A 19,764-nucleotide genomic window follows, 5' to 3' on the forward strand; every position below is an offset into this window, starting at 1 on the left:
TAATGAAACCACTTATAATACCTGCTCAAGGATAACAGCCTCCTATCTAAAACTATACTTACCAACAAGCACGGATTTATGGGACTCAGTCCCACTATACACATACACCCTGTAATTACCAGCTGGTCTTGCCTGGTTTCTAATAATATTTTTCTTGTATCCCTCCTATGGCAGTGTAAAATATAATCGTGGCTTGAGGATTATTTTTTTAACAATAGTTGGTAGATTACTAGCTTCAGCTATTGATAGATTCTAACTCCCAGTAGCTAGCAAACATAATTTAGATGATCTTAAAATACTGTAACAAAGCCATCGCTTTGCTGGTGATAATGCACATTCTACACTTTGTGCACTTAAACGTGAATATTAACCCTGGAAATCTAAATCGCATCGATTCGGTTTCTGCTCAAATATTTCCTTGAAGGATCAACCAACTCCGAAGGGACCCCAAATGTGCACCCGCTAATATTTTTGATGGCCTGATTTTATTTTAGGTGAAGTTACAGAACAATGCACAATTCAGGACAGGAGTGAACATTGATAAATAAATAGAGGTTTTATCATGTCAATTAAGGGTTCCTCAGACCCCCTACTAACTGCATTGATGTAACTAGGAGCGACAGTGTACGGGGTAAATACATTGTTGTCTCCCCACATCCCCCTTGGCTAAGTATTTTTATTAACTCTCACACTGCAGTTCTTTATTTAATTTTTTTAAATTAATATTTTATACAATTATTTTACTTTTTCTGGGACATTTCTCAAAGGATTTAAGGCTTAAAACAATTTATTTTATATGACCAGGAATGCGTATTCTAACTGTAGGCAAACTATGTTCAGCAGTTCTCTGGCTTTCAAAGAGTTAACTAAAAACTAAAAAAGGGGGTCTTCTCGTTCTTACTTGTGCTTAAAAGGTAACACAAACAAGAAGAGAAAATATCTGCAAGTCACTTGTTGACAATCATGTCAGTACTACAACTCCCAGACTCCTTTGCGCTTTGCCAAATGCCCTTTAGAAGCCATGTGGGCTGAGCTGCTGTTATGAAGGCGTGAGTTGTTTTAATCTTCTCCAGGAGACTTGGGCGTGTTAAAATTTGACTAAGAAATATAATTTTTGCAAAGCAAATAACGCAGGCGTTTCCCCGCCACAAAAAGCCGCTGAAAAAAACCCACTTTGTTCTCTGAAAATGAAAAGGAGGAAAAAAAAATGCCCATTGCAAACAAGAGCGATGTTATATCGGTGAGAACAGTTTCCTAGCAAACGCATTATGTGGATAAGAACAGGTCTGAAACGGCAGGAGTTTTCGTACCGATCAATTCATTTCTTTTCACGTTACCGTAACAGCGCGACAACTGTTATTACAATACTTCTTTAACCCCTTAAGGACCAAACTTCTGGAATAAAAGGGAATCATGACATGTCACACATGTCATGCGTCCTTAAGGGGTTAATAAGGTTTTAGAGTAACCCTTTCGGTACGGGATCCATGTGACGCTCTTTAAATCCTTTAATGAAATATCCCAGAAAAAGTGATGTTTTAAAAGTTATCGCTGGTTCTTTTCGGATCATCTTGTGGAGTCTTCTTTTATTATTTCTTTTTTTTTTTCATGAAGCTCCAACAGGTTCTGCGGCGTAGTACAATATTGAAAAATCCTTTAGATCAGCGATAGATTTTCCTGAGAAATACGTAATAGATTCTTATTTTTCTTTCCAGTTGTGGAAATCTTCAGAAAGATATCAGATTGTGCCCAGGTTCATCTATAGCTGGCCATGAGAGTTTGTAATATTGTACTGCACCACAGAACCTGTTGGTGTATCATGAGTAAAGAATATTTAAAGGAACACTCCAGGCACCATAACCACTTTATCTCAATATGGAGCCTCTAGGTCCTGGGCACTGTCTTACATTCCTCACCCAGTTTTCTCATAACAGTTTATCCCCTTAAGGTAAGATGTCTTTCAGCGGTTTCAGGCACCATAACAACTTCATGGATATTAAGTTGTTATGGTGCCTGGAGTTTCCCTTTAAATGTGCAACATAAAAGGAGATTAATATATACTTTAATTAAGGTTTCTTTCTCCTCCTCTAATATGGCGGTCACAGTGGATGTGTCGGGATATCTTAAAGTAACAATGACACAAACTGTTGTCCTGGCGACACGCAAGCCTCAAAAGAGCCAAGTTTGGCACTGGGATGATTGACAGCGCCACTGTCAGGCCTGATCCCCAGAGTGACCTATTCCCAGAGCTCTACTGAACAGCCAGCTTAGCGCAGTGCAATCACAATTAATGACGCACTCGCGCTGTGCTTTTTTGGGGACTTGTTTTCCGGTGTTCATCTTTTGGGATGGAAGGATAGGGACTGCCCTTCAGCACCTTGGACAGTTGGGAGGAATGACATGCCCTCTAGACATTGTAGGCTGCCATGTGCATCTTTTGGTGGTGGACAATGTGCGTGCTGTTTGCACAGTGGCTATATTTTTATTTTTCTCTATAATTTTGATACCATCCACATTCCATTGTCCATAATACAAACCCTGTATTGTAACGAGACATATTGTAGCATTCTGTTTTAAAACATGTTGGTGTTAGGTCACAAAATTGTTACAATAAAACATCAGCGTTCAATTATGGATGAGGGCATTGTGATAGCAGAGATTCGACACTAACAGCATTGTTTACTAACGTCAAATTCACCGTGAATTTGAAATGTAAGGCCAGAGTAGCGGAACTGAAATCAGAGCTGATCTATAGGCATAATTCCAGTTTGATTATTTCTGCCTTAAATTTGAAATGAATACAATTCCCTACAATTCCCACTTTAGTGAATAACCCGAAGAGGTTTACTCCCACCACAGAATTATAGTAAATGAAAAACTAAATTGCAAAATTCATCCTAAATTAGCCAGACTGAGATTATAGCTGAGAAGGAGAATTGTTTTTCAAATCAACACTTTTTGCAGAAATTCTACATTTCGATTACTAGTTTGCTACAATTCTCTATTTAGTGAGTAAACGCCTGTATGATGAGCATTTAGAACCAGGTGTTAAAGAACGCCAATATCTGTTACTGTAATGGCTATGAAATAGAAAGATATCCCATGATGCTCTGCAGCACAGCTGCCGCCAAGTGTCTTGCTGATCATTGTGAGATATCAGCCAGAGGGTAGAGACTTCCTCTATTTTAATTAGATACAATACTTTATATGAGTTTGTGAACGAGGAAGTACAGGAGTCTCACAAGTGGAAGGTGTGAAGAGGAATTAAAGGGACACTACCAGATAATTGCTATAAGGCGAACGTCAGTGGCGATTCTTATCTTGAGTGGTTAAACCTTTCTTGCATGTTTTCTGTCTCGCCTGTCCTTCCTCTGGCCGCCGTCCGCCACATAAAAGTTTATGACGGCCAGTGATAGGGAGTTCAATTGACGCACAAACCTTGGAGTATACCGCAGCTGGAAGAACAGAGGCGTAGTGGTCGCTTTAGGGTTAAGTCATGCAAAAACTGGATTAACCCATGCAGGTAAAATGGCACCATACACCTGCCACCATAACTACTTTGTAGAGATAACGTTTGAAGTTGCTGTGGCGTGGGAGTGTGACTAAAATGAAAGGAATGCTCCAAGCACCATAACCACTATAGTGCGCTGCAGTGATTATGGTGCCAGAATTACCCTGGTGACCTCCCCAATGTCAATTCCCCAGGTTCTAAGATATTGAACTGTCACTGATGATGTTGCAAGATGTTTCACTTGCCCAGGTGCGACTGAGTCGGATGTGTAATATGATTTTTCACAATACCTGGGGATAGGACAGCAATTGGCTGAATTAATATCCCCCTGGATTGGATTTGGAAAACACAGGGAAGAAAAAAAGCAGGTAAATATGAAAAAAAAATCTTATTTATCTGCTTTTTCTACTTGCAGAATGCTACAATTGTCTCAAAATTCTAAAACAAAGCCATTCAATGAGACAGTTTTTTTTTTTTTTAAATGTTGCGTGTTCCTTTAAATTTGAAAATCCCTTTGAAATCCCTTTAATAAATAAACTCTTACAGTGTTTGTTTGGGGAAATGTGTGGAAACAACTTCTGTCTTGTAAAATGAATGATCTGTAAACCCTTTGACTGCCAGGCTTAGATTATTTTACGGCAGACAGAGTAGTTTAGTCTCTGTTCTATGTGACATTCTGTGCTGGGACAGCGGGGTAACAATTACCAGAGTTAAATGGTTTGTCAGCACGTTACAGGTTACATTACAGTAGATGGAGGTACAGTAAGTGCAGTAGGTATACAGTGTATGTATATTATATTTATATAGCGCTAACAGGTATACTCAGCACTTTACAGGTTACATTACAGTAGAGGGAGGTACAGTAAGTGCAGTAGGTATACAGTGTATGTATATTTTATTTATATAGCGCTAACAGGTATACTCAGCACTTTACAGGTTACATTACAGTAGAGGGAGGTACAGTAAGTGCAGTAGGTATACAGTGTATGTATATTTTATTTATATAGCGCTAACAGGTATACTCAGCACTTTACAGGTTACATTACAGTATAGGTAGGTACAGTATGTGCAGTAGGTATACAGTGTATGTATATTTTATTTATATAGCGCTAACAGGTGTACTCAGCACTTTACAGGTTACATTACAGTAGATGGAGGTACAGTAAGTGCAGTACATATACAGTGTATGTATATTTTATTTATATAGCGCTAACAGGTGTACTCAGCGCTTTACAGGTTACATTACAGTTGAGGGAGGTACAGAAAGTGCAGTAGGTACACAGTGTATGTATATTTTACTTATATAGGGCTAACAGGTGTACTCAGCACTTTACATGTTACATTACAGTAGAGGGAGGTACAGTAAGTGCAGTAGGTATACAGTGTATGTATATTTTATTTATATAGGGCTAACAGGTGTACTCAGCACTTTACAGGTTACATTACAGTAGAGGGAGGTACAGTAAGTGCAGTAGGTATACAGTGTATGTATATTTTATTTATAGAGTGCTAACAGGTGTACTCTGCACTTTACAGGTTACATTACAGTAGAGGGAGGTACAGTAAGTGCAGTACATATACAGTGTATGTATATTTTATTTATATAGTGCTAACAGGTGTACTCAGCACTTTACAGGTTACATTACAGTAGAGGGAGGTACAGTAAGTGCAGTAGGTATACAGTGTATGTATATTTTATTTATATAGGGCTAACAGGTGTACTCAGCACTTTACAGGTTACATTACAGTAGAGGGAGGTACAGTAAGTGCAGTAGGTATACAGTGTATGTATATTTTATTTATATAGGGCTAACAGGTGTACTCTGCACTTTACAGGTTACATTACAGTAGATGGAGGTACAGTAAGTGCAGTACATATACAGTGTATGTATATTTTATTTATATAGGGCTAACAGGTGTACTCAGCACTTTACAGGTTACATTACAGTAGAGGGAGGTACAGTAAGTGCAGTAGGTATACAGTGTATGTATATTTTATTTATATAGGGCTAACAGGTGTACTCAGCACTTTACAGGTTACATTACAGTAGAGGGAGGTACAGTAAGTGCAGTAGGTATACAGTGTATGTATATTTTATTTATATAGGGCTAACAGGTGTACTCAGCACTTTACAGGTTACATTACAGTAGAGGGAGGTACAGTAAGTGCAGTAGGTATACAGTGTATGTATATTATATTTATATAGTGCTAACAGGTGTACTCAGCACTTTACAGGTTACATTACAGTAGATGGAGGTACAGTAAGTGCAGTAGGTATAGAGTGTATGTATATTTTATTTATATAGGGCTAACAGGTGTACTCAGCACTTTACAGGTTACATTACAGTAGAGGGAGGTACAGTAAGTGCAGTAGGTATACAGTGTATGTATATTTTATTTATGTAGCGCTAACAGGTGTACTCATTACTTTACAGGTTACATTACAGTAGAGGGAGGTACAGTAAGTGCAGTAGGTATACAGTGTATGTATATTTTATTTATATAGGGCTAACAGGTGTACTCAGCACTTTACGGGTTACATTACAGTAGAGGGAGGTACAGTAAGTGCAGTAGGTATACAGTGTATGTATATTTTATTTATGTAGCGCTAACAGGTGTACTCATTACTTTACAGGTTACATTACAGTAGAGGGAGGTACAGTAAGTGCAGTAGGTATACAGTGTATGTATATTTTATTTATATAGGGCTAACAGGTGTACTCAGCACTTTACGGGTTACATTACAGTAGAGGGAGGTACAGTAAGTGCAGTAGGTATACAGTGTGTGTATATTTTATTTATATAGCACTAACAGGTGTACTCAGCACTATACAGGTTACATTACAGTAGAGGGAGGTACAGTAAGTGCAGTAGGTATACAGTGTGTGTATATTTTATTTATATAGGGCTAACAGGTGTTCTCAGCACTTTACAGGTTACATTACAGTAGAGGGAGGTACAGTAAGTGCAGTAGGTATACAGTGTATGTATATTTTATTTATATAGTGCTAACAGGTGTACTCTGCACTTTACAGGTTACATTACAGTAGAGGGAGGTACAGTAAGTGCAGTACATATACAGTGTATGTATATTTTATTTATATAGTGCTAACAGGTGTACTCAGCACTTTACAGGTTACATTACAGTAGAGGGAGGTACAGTAAGTGCAGTAGGTATACAGTGTATGTATATTTTATTTATATAGGGCTAACAGGTGTACTCAGCACTTTACAGGTTACATTACAGTAGAGGGAGGTACAGTAAGTGCAGTAGGTATACAGTGTATGTATATTTTATTTATATAGGGCTAACAGGTGTACTCTGCACTTTACAGGTTACATTACAGTAGATGGAGGTACAGTAAGTGCAGTACATATACAGTGTATGTATATTTTATTTATATAGGGCTAACAGGTGTACTCAGCACTTTACAGGTTACATTATAGTAGAGGGAGGTACAGTAAGTGCAGTAGGTATACAGTGTATGTATATTTTATTTATATAGGGTTAACAGGTGTACTCGGCACTTTACAGGTTACATTACAGTAGATGGAGGTACAGTAAGTGCAGTACATATACAGTGTATGTATATTTTATTTATATAGGGCTAACAGGTGTACTCAGCACTTTACAGGTTACATTATAGTAGAGGGAGGTACAGTAAGTGCAGTAGGTATACAGTGTATGTATATTTTATTTATATAGGGCTAACAGGTGTACTCAGCACTTTACAGGTTACATTACAGTAGAGGGAGGTACAGTAAGTGCAGTAGGTATACAGTGTGTGTATATTTTATTTATATAGCGCTAACAGGTGTACTCAGCACTTTACAGGTTACATTACAGTAGAGGGAGGTACAGTAAGTGCAGTAGATATACAGTGTATGTATATTTTATTTATATAGGGCTAACAGGTGTACTCAGCACTTTACAGGTTACATTACAGTAGAGGGAGGTACAGTAAGTGCAGTAGGTATACAGTGTATGTATATTTTATTTATACAGCGCTAACAGGTGTACTCAGCACTTTACAGGTTACATTACAGTAGAGGGAGGTACAGTAAGTGCAGTAGGTATACAGTGTATGTATATTATATTTATATAGCGCTAACAGGTGTACTCAGCACTTTACAGGTTACATTACAGTAGAGGGAGGTACAGTAAGCGCAGTAGGTATACAGTGTATGTATATTTTATTTATATAGTGCTAACAGGTGTACTCAGCACTTTACAGGTTACATTACAGTAGAGGGAGGTACAGTATGTGCAGTAGGTATACAGTGTATGTATATTTTATTTATGTAGCGCTAACAGGTGTACTCAGCACTTTACAGGTTACATTAGATATGTTTAGTGCCTGGTCCCCTGCACTGGTTCTCAGCCTTTTAATGTAATGGCATAAAGGCTGGAATATTCCAGGACCGGCAGCGGGCCGTCTCCTCCTGGAATGGAGCGTCTTGCTGCATGAGAATGAGGGGACCCTGCGGACAATGCGATGTTTTATTGAAATGAAAGAATGGCCAATATGTCCCCAGGCAGCAGCTGGGAGCTCTAATGCTGACGGAGCATTGACTGAAAGTTTAATAGGACGCTTCTTGTGATCACGTTCAGCCATCAATTCCTTTTTTGGTGTCTTGCTGCTATACGTGTGTAAACAATAAAAATTATAAAAGGGCTTTTCTGGCCATTCATCAAAAAGAGCTGTCAAACGGCTGTAAACCTGTGTCTATTAAGCAGAGGTACACACGGCTGACCTACGGGGGAAAAAACACAAATAAAAAACAGCTGGCTGGTGTTCTAACCCCTAAACCATTAATGGAAGGAATATTCAGATCAATCCACGCTGTGTTTATACATCTATGGGCTTTGCAGGACTGGCCTTAACCCTTCGATTGCCAGCAGGGTTTATTGTAAAGGGGGTTTCTGGGCCTGATTTAAAGCAAGTATTATTCTTCTACAGAGAACATCCCTGGCATTTATTGGCATTCACTCAGAGAATCTACCTATTCACTCAGAGAATCTACCCACTCACTTTGAGAATCTGCCAATTCACCCAGAGAAGCTACCTATTCACTCAGAGAATCTACCTATTCACTTATAGAATCTGCCCACACGCCCAGAGAATCTACCTATTCACTCAGAGAATCTGCCCATTCACCCAGAGAATCTACCCATTCACTCTGAGAATCTGCCCATTCACCCAGAGAATCTACCCATTCACTCTGAGAATTTGCCCATTCACCCAGAGAATCTACCCATTCACTGAGAATTTGCCCATTCACCCAGAGAATCTACCCATTCACTCTGAGAATTTGCCCATTCACCCAGAAAATCTGCCCATTTACTCAATGAATCTGCTGATTCCCACTTTCTGTGACTAGGTAGGTTCCCAGGCAATGAAAACCACCTTTACTTCATGTTGTGGCTAATACAGGCTGGATCTGGTCTGGTAGATAACGTGCCGGCAAGCCAGGTTTATAGCCAACTCATCCAACTCCTCCTCCCCTTCCATCTCCACTACGTTCTGAGTCACTTTTTATTAATACTCTTTTACAAGAACAGATCAGTGCTTGCTGGGGTTACTCACATTACAGATAGATAGACCAACCCGAATTACACAACGTTACCACGGCGAACGTTGTAGCAACCCAATCATTCTAATAAATGTCATAGAACAGGGCGAGTTATGCTGTATAAACATACGCACACTGTCAGCTATCCATCAGACGGCTCTAGGTAAATCCGGCCGCGTTCCTGCAAGCTCTGAAGATGAAACACATTGTGTCTCATAGTGTCACTGACTGGGAGCTATCTCACATTTAGATAAGTATACATTCAATCAGGGCTACTCACTAATGTGTGAATTCAAAGTTTAAGGCCAGAGGAACCAAACTGAATGCTTAGCTAACTTAGAGAATGTTGCCAGGTTGGTTAATTGGATCTTAAAGGAATACTTCGGGCACCATAACAACATAACTGGAATGAAGTTGTTATGGTGCCCGAAGGTCCCTGGCGTCGGCTTTCGTTTAGGGGATAAACCGTTCACCGTCAGCTGACGCTCTAAGCCAACCAGTAGCTCCCCAACGGTTTAAAGAAAATACGTACGTTTCTCAAGCCGTTTTGTGAATGAGGAGCTACAGATCGGTGGCGCGCCTGACCAATTCTGGGAAAAAAGAGAATCGTAGTAAACAGCAAACTGAATCGCAAAATCCAATAAAACCAGGCATTGACTATAACGGGGTTAGAATTATTTCCAACCATTTTGACCTACATCATAGGCGTAATTTATTTTCAAAGCACTGTTTTGCATTTAGTTGCTAATTCTTCCAAATACCGATGTGAGAAAGCCTGAACTAGATGGACGCATGTATCTTTTCAACTATGTAACCATGTTAAAAATGAGATCCCATCCTTTATCCGATCACTTACCCTCGCGCTTCATAACAAGTCAGCTTTATTTTACATTTGCTGATGCAGAAATGAGAGCTTTCAGCTCACTAGACTTGTTATCAAACAAGCAAAAAGAAAAAAAAAAAATCAATGTCTATGGGGATAATTGTCATCAGTAACCTGTGATACACTGCCAAAACAAACAGATGACATTTGGTGGAGCTGGGAACGAGTTGTCTGCTTGAGATAAGTGGCAAAGTAATTAATTCTATATTTGGTGATAGAAAAATGAAGTAAAAGGAAGGAGGAAATGGGTGTTTACCCCCCTATAGGCTGAAGAATTAACCGATTGCTTGCCAGAGGGGATAGGAAGCACACAGCTGACTTTGAGATTAGTTAGATCAACAGATGCACACGGCTCGGCTAGACGGCAGAAAACACATTCAAACAGAGAACGATTATAAGTGTACATTGGTCGTCACGCATCACGGAATAGATTCTATGCAGCAGGAAAATAGAAACGTTTAAAAAAAAGCAACTAGTAAGGGGGAATACATTAAACTGCTCAGTGGAATGGTGCAGAATTAACCAGAAAATCACACGGTTTCGGTGAAAATACTCGTGCTGAAATATCAGAGTTGGGAAAATTTTCTGATTCGAGTATGGGCCTCAATAAATAAAAGAACTGCTTCAACATCTAACAGGAGCGCAGGATTTAAAGGGGGTTTAATCACTAAAAACAATCATCGGCACCTAGGACAAATCATCAACAATAGCCAAGATGAGCCCCACATAAACGCACGATATGACTCACTGGGTACATGCACCTGCTTAACCCAAATGTGAATGATGAAAATGTCTCACTGGAACGCTATTGCCGTAATATTAATGTCCACCCCCCTCCCCTTTTTCCCTTCTGTAACCCCAGTTTCATTATCAGAATAAACAATAAATAAATTGTCAAATTGAAAAAAAAAAACAATCATCGGGAATTGAAAACCAACAAATTGCTGATTCGGAAACATTATCCAACTGATCTGTAGCTTGGCCATAACCTAAAACGATCAATTCGGTGTTAAGTGATTAAACCCCAACGAGCTTACCATTCCAGCCAGGAATGTGTTTATATTTGTTTATTGCTACTATTTTATGAGTAGTTACCTGAAACGAAGGTGCATCTCTTTTTTATGCAATGTTTTGGGGTGCCAAAGCCACCATATGTTCCTGGGAACATCCACGTGTTGATTGGCAGTACCTGTAAAGCACTGTCAGATTCATATACTGGTTAGAACAATGGTAACCGCACCGTCTTAGAACCAGAAAACCCAGGTTTAAATCCTGGTCAGGTCACCTCACCAGTAAATGTCTCTGGACCTACCATAGATGGGAAGCTTGTCTGAGCAGGGTCGTTGTCACCTCTCCGATATCCCCTTTCCATAACTAATTACATGTTGGAGTAGTGGTGCTACTGGGAACAAACAACAAATATACAAAATACATATTAAGGAACAGCACACACCAAAAAATAAATACAAATAATACAATTTAAAGTTTTGCAAGGCTACTTAAAATCACGACGACTTTGTCTTAGTATTCTCCCTACACCTGACACTTCTTGACATTGGTTAGAGCAACCACCGGTTAGTGTCCATTCCATTGCTGTCATCAGTGACGACTGCCGGAAATTGGCTTAATCTATGGATGATCTCGCAGGATCCTCCATAGATCTCAATGCAGTACGCATGCACGAGAGTTCAGCATTGATGTCAGCTCCTGTATTTGAAGAGGACCCACCAGGAGAACGTGGTGGCGCATAAAAGGGACAGGTTCAGGTAGGTAGAATTAACCTCTGCCTGTCCCTCCTCTGGCCACTGTAACCCCAACTGCGATGTCACCATCAGGGATCTATGCAAATTCTGCAAAGTCACCAGATGGTGACAATGCCTCTTTAAGTACCATGACCAATCCTGATTTAAGAGATATCTCATGAGTAAGCATGACCATAAAACAATCTCTCACACAGAGTAAGAATTCAAAGTGATTTCAAATTCAAGGCCAAAATAGCTGAACTGGAACAATTCTCTAATTCAGCAATGTTCCCAGCTTGGCTACTCTGGCCTTAAATTTGAAATTAACCCTTTATTGAATAACCCTTACACCAGCCTCTCCTTTCGGACCGTCACACTGACAGCACCGAAGTTGGTCAGACTGGCTTTGGGATTGAGCTGTGGCTGTGCCAATGGCATAATAGCAGGATTCATTATGTCAGGACAAAGGGTTTGTTGAACGACCCAGAAATTTGAAGAATTGACAGGAGGAATATGGTCGAAATTCTAGTAATTTTAGATTTGATTATTCACGATTATTTTTCTGGTATTTACAATTTTATACAGGCATGTTAATGCTAAATCCGTCCTAATAGCTCTTTTTTTCGTCAACAATTTATTTTCACCCGCACGCTGCCCTGCGCACCGCTGTAAGGTGATATTATAATTACAGAAAAAAAAAAAACATAACCTTCCTTTAAATTACAGGAGGGCTTGTAACCTGATCTGATTTCCCATGCTGGTTGGGGTGTAACCAGCCTTTACTGAAATAACAATAGACAATGTGACACGGCCACGCAGGGACAATAAAAAGACTACTGGTGGTCCCAGCTCACATCTGACCCCTGCTGGACAAAAAAGGCGTTGCCAGTCTGCTTAGGTAAATAATTAAAAGGAACACAAACATACATTCCTGACACCATAGTGCCAGGAGTTTAGGACACCGACCCAATGAGAGTATAGAGAAAAGGTGATTTTACTTAGCTCTTCTCCCTCGATGCGCAGATCTTGCTGGTGCTGGCCCTGCCTCCATGGCTGAGGTAATCAATCTTGATGATCTCAGCCAATCCAATGTTTTCCCTTGGAAAGAATTGGGAGGCTGTTGCACACGCACGGCCAAACGTTACGCTAATCAGTATCTACTCATATCTATACATTGTAGCTAGCGTTCGGTATCTCCATGCAGAGTGTGGAGACGCTGAACGTAGGAAGCACCCCTAGTAGCCATGTGAGTGACTGCCAATAGAGGTATTGCTACGCAGTAATGTAAACGCTGCATTTTCTCTGAAATTGTAGCGTTTACACTGAAAAGCCTGCAGGCACTGACACCAGGAGTACTACATTAAGCTGCAGTGGTTCTGGTAACCGTAGTGTCCCTTTAACCATTCCTGAAGCAGAAAATAAGTGAAAACCATTGAGGTATATTCGGTAAACTGAGAATCATTTAGAAGTTACAAGGTTATATATAGTTTAAATAGTTGGTGAAAGTCTTCAATTTAGCAGTTTTGGCCTTAAAATACCCAATTCTCTTGTTAGTTCTCTTCACTTCGCTCCCGGTTTAGCGAATAGAGGGCCATTGCAGTGGACACCAGAGCTGGTACAGAAAGGGGAATTATTTGCAGCTATATAGTGCCAACATACTCCATGGCGCTTCGAAACACATTTAGAACAGACTTATTCTCGGCACTGTACGCTGCCATCTACTCGTCCGTTAGGAAAATCCTTTACGCTACACTGAATTCTAACGAACGCAGGCAGGTAAGACGGTTAATGCAGACAGTGACGGCTAATGTTGTTTGATTAACCAAACTGTAAAAAAATAAAAAATAAAACTCGTTCTAAGACGCACACAATATTTTCATTTTTTTTTCCCCTTACAATTAGGCATGCATTTCGCAGTTTGGGTTTGTAAAATAGCTATATTGTGCCCCCATCTGGCTGAATGCAGTATTACAGTATTCTAATCAGGGACAGTACATTCAGCTCTTCACTAATTCCAAGTACAACCTGGGGCCGACTTGTTATTATCCAACTTGATAGTACTTATTGTATTGAAAGCGGAAAGGCTGAACTTCAAACTATGAAACAATGCTACCTACCACCTATCTACTGAGCTGTCTCTCCAACATACATAATGCAGTCTGTCGGATTGAATGACTGCAATAGACAATGTATCTATTCCGAATCTTAACTACTATGACATCCAGAACTCTTCAAACATTAGAATCTATTTTACGTGATTAGTGGGTTATAGCTAGGAGTGAAGTAAGTTGGAGATTTACTCTGATTTATACAGATCTGGAAAGAAAGGAATTAGGAGGAATGCACCACTTGTTTCCACGGTGATTGCTCCACTGCCGCAACAATAATAAAAAAAAAATTGGTCACCTTTATTAACCCATGTTCACACGCTGACCCTCCTTCCCTCTGTACACACATACACCAGCTGGTGACGCTCACATACATACACAAGAGCCTTACGCACTACTTTAACATGTGACTGGCAGATGGATAACGCACAAACCGACCCTGTAAAGAGGTATTTTGGAGAGAAAGTGTAATTTTATTAAAGACACGGAGGCTCCTATTGCATATCCCTTTGTTTACTGTCCACCAATAGCAGCAAAGAATACAAAACATAATGATAAAATAATGTATACATAACATAGGCCGCTCCCAGCCAAGTCCCAGTATAACAGCAGGCACCACCCTAATATCTTCCTCTTTCTTTGCTGCTCCACAGTCAGATAAGTGCCTAATTTTCTTTGTTCTGTGGGTTTGTCACTTTATTGTGGTTTGTTGCTATTTTACTCTTGTCCTGCATGTATTTTCAGTTATATTTTCTACGTGTTTATGTTGATCCAGTGTCCCAGACCAGCGGAAGACTTTTTTTTCCACGGTATTGTTGGGGGTCCTTTGTTGGCCCCTTTCCTGACTTTCGCTTGTCTACCCCTGAGTAAGGCTTCTGGTTGATTTCCAATCTTTTTTTCTACTTCTTATTTTCACTGTGTTCTTTTCCCCCCCTCTATTTTGGGGCTACCTGGGGTCCCGGGCCATTTTCTTGAATCCATGTGCAGCCCTGTTTGTTCAGTGTGGGGCTGGCGTTCGACAGTTTTTTCTCATACGAATGTAAGGCTCTTGTTTCGTGGCCGCGTTCGGTTTGCGAACGCTATTTCGCGTTCGAGGATTTGTAATCTAGCGTTCGACTTTTAGCCCGTTCGCAGGCTTTGCCTTACTGGACATTTCGCCCCACGAACGCACATCGTTCGGTAGTTTTTAGTCACATTCGTGAAGTTTTTTCTGCCGCCTGCGAGTCTCGCAAGTTTTGGGGACTGTGGTTTTCCTTTCAGTTCTCCACTCCTCCTTCGTTTTGCCTTGCCGGTCTCGTGCAGTTACTGCTGGCCTGGGCCCTGGTGAGATTTTCCCTATTTACCTTTCCCTGGTTTGCTTAGTTTGGGTGATTAACTTTGCAGCTATTTAAGTGCCTTTTATTATTAGATGTTTATACTTTATTGTGTGGGTCATTGAATTATGCCTAAGCCACCTACCTGTTCACCTACTCCAGGGGAGATGGATACCCCACTGCTTCCTCGGGCTTGCCACAATGAGGGAGAGCAGGTTTCAGCGCTCAGTTACGGAAGCCATTATGGCTGCCATGGGGTCCGTGTCATCAGCCCCATCTCAAACTCTCTTCCATGTCTGTCCATTGGAAGTGCGATTTACGAGCTCCACAACGTGCCACGCGCGTCCAACAATGGAGGCTTCAGGTGGGGCACCCAGGAAGGCTCTACGCAAAGCCAAGCCATACCTCCCCCTCTGCCTCCAGAACCCCTTTGACTGGCCTACCTTCGGTCGCCACAGAAAGCGTGTTTCTACCACATAAGAGAGCCTTTTTGCACCAGGAAGAATGGGCACGGCGATGGAACAGTGCGAGAGCACAAAGAGAGCAACTCCAAAATCGGGTCTAGTGAGGAGGCGGGTGAGGAGTCTGAGGACGACTCAGAGAGTTTCCGCTGATTTGGACTTTGAGGGAACATTTCAGGGCAAAAGGATATCCCAATAGATGCCTAAAACGAGCATATAAGAGAGCCCTAGATTCAGACCGTGAGAACCTGATCCGTGAGAACATACAGAAACCATCTGAGGAACCCAAGGGGACGATACGTTTGATTGCCACCTATGACGCAGGGTGGGACAACATCAAAAATTCCCTTGGTCGTTTCTGGCCGCTACTAACAAGCGATGTACACCTGCAGGAGGTACTAGCCCCGAATGTTACCATCACTGCTCGTAGAGGTAAGAACCTACGAGACCTCTTAGCCCCAAGCCATTTGAAAACTGCACCATCTCCGAGAACATGGCTCCAAACCCCCCTAGTGGGGACTTTTGGTTGCGGAAGATGCATTTCCTGTAAATATATAAAAAAAGATTCTAAGAAAGTAAAAGACAGTCCAGAAAAGGTGGAGTTTAATATAACCTCCTTCTTTAACTGTAATACAGCAGGCATCGTGTACCTCTTAACCTGTGAGTGCAATATGAAATACGTGGGCAAGACATTCCGCCCTTTTAAGAAACGGATCCAGGAGCATATCAGATCATGTAAGAACTTGACTGATACCCCCATTTCAAGACATATCCGCGAACACCACAATAGCAACCCAAAAGGGCTACGATTCTGCGGTCTAGAATTAGTCAAAAGAAACCCCAGAAGAGGAAATTATGACAAATTTCTTAGACAGAGGGAGTGTTTCTGGATCTATCAACTCAAGACTCTAAGCCCTCAAGGTTTGAATGAAGGGTTTTCCTTTTCCCCCTTCCTTTAACAATGTAAATAATACGTAGAAACTGGAAGTGGTGAATCAATTTCACCAAATATCGTTGAAAATATCTTTGGTTATGTACCTTTATCTATCTCTGTAAATATCCTAAGTTTTTGCAATAATTTGCAATAATTCCCTGTACTTTTTGGTACTGTTTTCTCATAATGGTGATCCACTTTTACCAAACATCTCTGTAAATATTTGTAAATATTGGATTAAGACGACAAACATATGTGTAAATACTCAATAAAACCTTTGTCTGATTAACAAGCACATAACCTGCTTCATAAATAGATAGTATTTTTATTATTACTATCATTTTTTACGAAATATGATTATAACTACTATGAAAACAGGAATCTATTGGACAAACTCCTTCTAATAAATTATGATTTTCTGCCATCTAATGCATAATACACTACGGTAGGTGATTACAGCTCATTGCCCATATTTGTTAATATGTACACCTTTAACCCTTTAATAAATACAGCAGTTGGCTCCCCCCCCTTTTTTCATTACAATCCAGTACAGTAATTCGTTTTCTTTTCTGTTTGGGGGCACATTAGACACCCCACTGTCCCCCTCCCCTAGACCCATTTAAGGCTAGGAGACTCTGTTCAGCGTTTCCACAAAGCACAGACTGATTCAGTCTGATACTATCTTCTCCTTTACGTTCAGAACAGCCAGGGACACCAGGGGTGAGTGTGAACAATCAGGGACACTAGGGGTTAATGCGAGTCACTGCTGGACGCAGCGATCTCGCTCGCTGTTAGATGCCCTTCCCGGACACACTATCCTATGAGACTAGACCGGACGCTAGCTCCTCCCCTCTCTGCTCCGTGGCGGCCTATGATTGGTCGCATGACGTACGAGAGGCGTGGCTAGCCCGTTTAAAGTCCGGCGAGGTCCAGGTATGCCTTTGCTTTTGATAAAGGCGCCACATAGCGCCGAAACGCGCGTTAAGCAAGGACGCCAGATTTAGGCTGCACTAATCTATGATGCCATTCTTAGGCTCTTAGTTAGCCGTTTTAAATTATTTTATTTACTTTTTCTTTTCACGTTTGGGGTTTTTCCTCTCATGGGTTTGGGGAATAAGATGGATTACCTAGTCAGTCCATATTTGGTATGATTGATACCTAGCAGATTTACCACCAGATAGGGGAGGTATGAGACAGGAGATTTAGGGATTTTCTACAAGTCTGTTCATCTAAGACGAACCTCTATAAACTCTAAGCTAACTTAATTTAATTCTCACTTTATAGCCACTTCCCACAAGGGTGGCTACCAAGGTACTACTAACTGGTTGCCCATACTAGCCACTCTGTACAAAGGTGGTCTTTAGGGTACGAGTAGCTGACTGTTATAAGCTTCGGACAGGTATAAGGAACCTGGCACTCCTTTACCAAAAGTTTAATTGAATTTAATTTAATTTAACCATCAATATGTATATATTTTTCTGATTTGGAGTTGCCTTCTTTGCCTGACCATATTATACGTTTTTTTGTCTACTAAATCTACCAGTTAGGTTGTCTACTATTGCCACTGTGGCCATATGTACATGCTTCTCAGTTGTAAGACTGTGCACTCTAGATTAAGAGCTAACTGGGTTATTAACATATTATTAATCTAGGGTTGCCTCCTCGATCTGACCCCACTGCTTGTGGGATAGCATGTTTAAGTATACAGCTTAGACTTGAGGCTCACTATAAGACGTATCTAACTTTGAGATATAAGCATTGTGTCTCATACACTATCTCAGGGTTGCCCTCACTACTGGCAGCACCTGTTTCCTTTCAGTTGCATTCTACCTATAAGTAGACATCCCGTACTGTCTCTGTCTCCACTACCTTTAGGAGCAACTTTCTACCTGATAACTGGGATTATCCCTATATTACCCGAATTATTTTTATACCAGAAAGCTGCTCTAAGCTCTCCTGCAGTTATCTGCCCAATAACATCTAGACTCTATCTACAACCTAGACCCACAGAGGGTAGCACTGTCTTTCCCAGTTTTTATTTTTATTTTTCGTCTGTTTACCTCTATGTAATGATTTATTAAAGTTTTTTTGTTTTATTCATATATACTTTTGTATATGGTCTACCATGGCAAATGAGCTATATACCATTTTGTATGGGCACACCTCTGGTTAACGTGGGTTGGAGGCTGGATTCGTCCTCCTCTCCAGCAACCTTTAACTATTGGGGATTTCTTTCTGATTTATCGCTTTGGGTTATGCCCACTTTGCTGCCCATCTAGTCCTATTTTTGTGTCTTTAGGATTGGACTTTTGTCTAACCCTTCAGCCACCTTTTCTCTACATGATTTGGACTTTGACCTCTTTTCCTCCGCTTAGGCGGAGATGTCCAGAGGCAATCTTGGTGCTGCTTCTCCCGCGAACGAGTGGGACAGCCCTCATGGATCCGTTGGGCGAGCCCTTGTTCGACCCGGATTAGCTTCACCATCTGAGGTCGGCTGAGTGGCTCCCAGCAGACCATGTGGCCCGATACCTGCCCATTCAGCAAGGCGGTCCGAAATAAACTAAGGGCAGTGTCCCAGGCCTGGAGTGTCTAACAAAGTATGTGACACCCCGGAGGTAGACCTCAAGCTGACCCAGTTCCTGACAAAATTTGGTTGGAACCCACGCAAAGGGCTATATTCGGCACTTAGATCGTGCCAAGACAAACCCCTTGATGTGTTTGGTCCCCTAGCAAAATTATTTGATTTGGCGGCTGCAGAGAACCATATGGTGGACCACTCCATGGTTGGGTCCAGAGAGCGATATGCAGCATTGGGAGTGTTAATGCCCCCCTATCCGTGGAAAGGTGTAAAGCCATCCTGTTTAAAATAGAGCCCAAATTGGCCAATCTTGCCCTCACTGAACCCGGCAAGGATGCCCAGGGCTTATTTAGCGATTCCTTTAATAAGGTTCTGGGACGCTTTGAATGGGCATTTACTGCCCTTGATAAGGCCCAACCCTTCATGTGAAGGGTGTTCCAGAGGCAGGTCTCTACTAGTGCCGGCAGATTTAGGGGCCGTCTGGCCAGCCGCAATTTTTTCCAGTCCTGTGGCTTGGGGTGAGGCTCTTTCCAACACCGCTCCAATTTCCAGGAGACGAGGACCTGGTCCCCTTTCTTCCCATCACGGGGACAGCCATGGTGGTCAAGAGGTTTCCACGGACAGACTGGCTCAAGACGCCCATACGGTGAGTTTTTCTC

This window comes from Pelobates fuscus, chromosome 6 (genome assembly GCF_036172605.1).
Source record: "Pelobates fuscus isolate aPelFus1 chromosome 6, aPelFus1.pri, whole genome shotgun sequence".
Classification (NCBI taxonomy): domain Eukaryota; kingdom Metazoa; phylum Chordata; class Amphibia; order Anura; family Pelobatidae; genus Pelobates; species Pelobates fuscus.